Raw genomic sequence first — 4748 nt, 5'->3', positions numbered from 1 at the left:
ACAATGTATTCAATCATTTCCGATCTTTGCTCTATGGCTAGAACAACATTAGCAAAATGTCAAGTTTCAGGAAACTCAACCTCATTCCACATGATCCTCTTAAGGATTATGAAGTTTGACTTGTTTAGGGCATTTGAGTGGAAGAGAATAGTTTCACCCTTAGGATTGGTGCACAGTGCTCTAGATCCAATGCTTGTGGTCATGCTCTTGTAAGCAAACCTAGTAATGATGGAAACAAGACTGCTTCCTTCCTTAAACTTAAATCCATGGGTCTTAACATGGAGGACAACTGAATATAAGATGTCGACATCTCTTAATCTAACTATGAAGTTAGGGTAACACTGGAAGTAAACAGGACCATCATTCAATCCTGCTTGGACTGTTCCTATAATAGAATCTCAAAATTCAAGATGTCTATTATCCCATAAACATATGATAATAGAGGCGTTTAGACTTATTCTTGTCAAAGGCTTAGCTACAACTTGGATCATACCAAAGTGTATGAAGTTGTAGTCTTGCTTATGTCTCTCTATGGATTTACTATCCAAGAGTCTTATGACTTGATCGTCTTGTTCTAAGCTTATGGTATGTTCTAGAGTCTTGATGGTGTAGTCTATAAATAACTTAAAGGTTTTTTTCTTATAAATTTCTTGATTAGACACCTTGGGTAACTTCCAATCATCTAAATCATTTTGGGTCTTAGGATAATTGATCTCTTCACTATTTACAACAACATCTTGAGAATATGTGGATTTCCTAGACATGGTTCTGAAAATCGAACTCATTTTAAGGTCTTAATCTAGAGTCTAATAGCAGATTGACAAACCTAGTGAGTAATCACCCCAACCCTTTTATAGCCCTAACAAACGCCTATCAATGGCTAACAACGGGCTCAACTCGGCAGGGATCACACTCAGACACAATTACCTTTCCTAGGATAGATCAAAAACTTAAAACAAAACCCGACTTCCCTTCCCATGGCTCTGATACCATAGACACCCAGGACGAGGTTATATGCAATAAAAAAAATGGTATCAGAGCCACGGGAAGGGAAGTCGGGTTTCGTTTTGAGTTTTTGATCTATCATAGGAAAGGTAGCAGTGGGCTTGAGTGCGATCCCTATTGGATTGAGCCCGATGTTAGCCTATGATAGGCGTTTGTTAGGGCTGAAAAAGGGTTGGGGTGATTACTCACTAGGTTTGTCAATATGCTATTAGACTCTAGATTAAGACCTTAAAATGAGTTCAATTTTCATAATCATGTCTTTGGGAGATCATAGGAACACGACGAACAATACACGTTTTGAGGCTTTTATAGTAAATCACCACGACCTAAAGATTTGCTTAAAGCATGAAAACGTGTGCATGAAAACATTGTGCATCTCTCTTTCTGAAAACGATTTCCTTAAAACAGCTTAAAGATATAAACCATGTTCCTCAATTGAAACCTTAAAGCATGAAAATGTGTTTATCATGTCAAAAATGACATGCTTTGACATGATTTATCAATTTTGTAACCTAAAGAAAGCATGGAAGCATTCCAGTAAATCATTGCAGATCCATGGTGAAGATACCCCAACTTGAAAAAGGTGTGTTTATTGATGGAGTGCCTACACATTAGGCCTTACTTTGACTCAATTTTGAGGAATTATCCGATGGAATTTTTGGGGCAAATCAAATGTTGTTTTGAAGCTTAGAATTCACGAATCCAATGCTTCAAACAGTTCACAAATTGGAGTTGAAACGAGGGAGATATGGCCATTTGAAGCAGAAGGTGTAGTTCGACGTTTTTCCAGCGTGGCATGAGTGCTCAAGTGCCCCTTCAAGCGCCCATCCGGTGCCATAAGTTGCATCAAGCATCCCAAGGCTTGATCTGACACTTCATGTGGCTCAAATGGTTTTTTTGGGGGTTCTAGGTACATTCTAGATTGTCTATAATGCTACTAAACCTAATTTTTGTTGCAAGTTTGATTTAGTAACATTGGATATTGGTAATCCAACTTCTTGGGTCACCAAATAGAATCCCTAAAGGGCATGAGAAAATTATTTATTTACTTATTTCCTTGTATTTATTATATGCTATTTTTGTTTAAATTGCATATATGGCCTAAAATAAGATATTTTGGTATTCTTAATTGCAAATAAATTTTCTTGAATTTTCAAAATTGGAAAACTTATTTAAATTGGGGAAACCCCTACATAAGAAAATCTTTTTAAAACTTATTTTTGCTACCACCTTTGCTACTTATTGAAATGTTTATCTATATATTTTTAAGAATTATATACAAGATGTGTGTGTGATAATTGATGATTTCATATACTTTGATCATTTTTGCTATGCTAATTAGATAATAAGCATGATAGGATTTCCTTATTTTATTATTTATTATCTAACCACTCATGTTTTTTGGAAGCACGTTACAATTTACTTATGCCATCCAGGTATGCCCCCTAACACCCACCTTTTAAATTCTATGAATGTGATTGTCACTGTGAACTGTGCCTATGTTTGATAATGCTTGGGTGTCTTGACATCTTGTTTCATTATTCGATTATCTCTGATAAAAGCGCATGCTTGATGATGTATTATTTAAACTAACTTTGATGTCTTGTGATAGCGCTTAAGAAGCAATCCAGGTACGCACCCTCAATATTCTTCATGATTTGTGATTGGTTTTCTTGTTTAGCATGTTATTTTTTTTGAAATCACCTTAGTCTACCTAGGTACCCTCAATCAACCAATTAATCGCCACATTCCCCTTAACTTAGTCAGTAGAGACCTTTTTAAGGCTTAGAGGGGTGCTACCTTTTTAAAGGTACCTTCCCAATAGGTAACCTGATCCTCGAACCTAGACTCAGGTTTTTCAAAGACACGTTTTTCCAAAAACTATGGAATAACTTTTTTTTAGGGTTTTCTTTCTTATTTTATTTTTTCTTTTAAAATAAAATAAAATAAGTGGCAACTCCGACTTTTCCAAAGCTAATTTTTCACCAATAAAAAAAAAATGAGTCTCGCCGATTGAGTGGGAGCGCACATGAGAAATGTGGGTCCACACCTGGGTACCAAACCTAAGATTCTGAGAACTCCATGGTAAAGGCCTGGTTAATAAACTCTATGGAGGCAATTATTGGGCAGACCTACTGATTACTACTTAAAAAGTGCTATTTCATAGCTTGTAATTAACTCTTTTAAACACTTTTGAGTAGTAGTTATCACCTTTTAACCCAATTAACATATTAAGGACCCTTGCAATCAATTCTAATCAAATTGTGTTAAGTTTTGGTGTTTTGATAGCTTTTTGATCACTAAAGCAATCCGAGATTGAGGAGAGTTCTTTGGAATCCATGACAAAAGATGTCCGGACAGGGCGTCCAGACACACCAACGGAAGGCGGCCGAATGTGGGCTGTGGCAGGCTGTCGGAATGACGTAGCAAGGCTTGTACACTTTAGTCAATGATCCGGACAACACATCCGAAATTCTGCTCCGCTGACATTCCACCTGGATGTCTCACATCCAGAAATCTGCTCCGCCGACATTCCACCCGGATGTATCACATCCGGAATTCTGCTCCGCCGCCATTCCATCCGGATATTTCGCATCCGGCGCTTGACACCGGGTGGGAGAGGAGGGCGTTTCAACTTCCCCGGTCGGACATATCCAGATCTGCTGATAGCGCTTACCCGGAGAGTTTCGCAGCCATTTTGCACAGTGCCGCAGTGTTCTCCTGAAGCTTCCAGATATTTGCGACCTACATTTTGAGATATTTTGCTTTAGATATTTGATGTCTAAATCCCCAAACTCTCCTTGTAACCCACCAATTATAGGATTCCTTAGTTATTAAGTTTGGAAAAATGATGAATAACCTTGTAGATATTATTATTGTAATTTTCATATAAATATCTCTCGGGAGCCTGTTCTTAGGGAGACGATGCAACTTTTGTATAGTTTTAAAAGGAAGAAAAATACAGAGCTTTGCTCTGCTTTTACCTTCTCATTTTGATTGTATTTTCTTACTAGCCAAACAAGCTCTGAGGATGTTTCCTCAGAGAATGAGTGGCTAGACTTTTAGTTCCTTGGAGTTAAGGTTGCCGGGAAAGGTTCCAAGTGCAAGAATTAGTAGCTTTGTGGTTTCAGCCATTAATGAAGAGAAAGTGTGATCATTTAATGATTTCTATCTTTTTAGTTAACTTAAAACGCCTTCAATTCACCTGAGCCAACACTTGGTAAGGCAAGTGATCTCCGTCCATGGAGATGCACTAGTTTATCTCTTGCGAGCTTTTGGGAGGTGGTTTGAAGGTAGGATTTTCTAGAATAGGCAACACTTGGTAAGCTTTTGGACTCCACGGAGACATCCATTAGTTATCTCTTACGAGCTTTTGATGGGTAATCCAAGGTTAAGGATCATCTTGGATGGCAAATGCTAGGTGAGAGGCACGAGCCATTGCAGGATGCATCAGTGAGAGGGATTTAGTGTTTGAATCCATTTAAAGGATGCATCTGTACAACACCGATTAGAGAATTGACTAAATGTTAATTCTCTAATGCGAGGATATGAACCAAATGACCGGAGCTCTGTTTTTGCACGAGGAACCTCCCCCGTGAACCTAAACCTCCAAGGAATGTTTTTCTTCATAAGTAATTTCCATTACTTCCTTTGCCGTTAGCTTAAACCTAAACCTTTTTCAATCAAAGTTTGTGTTTTATTTCTTAAGCTAACCTTGAAATGAAAAAGCACCAATTCACTTT

Source organism: Vitis vinifera, chromosome 13 (assembly GCF_030704535.1).
Source record: "Vitis vinifera cultivar Pinot Noir 40024 chromosome 13, ASM3070453v1".
Taxonomy (NCBI): Eukaryota; Viridiplantae; Streptophyta; class Magnoliopsida; order Vitales; family Vitaceae; genus Vitis; species Vitis vinifera.
This window is presented reverse-complemented; position numbering follows the sequence as displayed.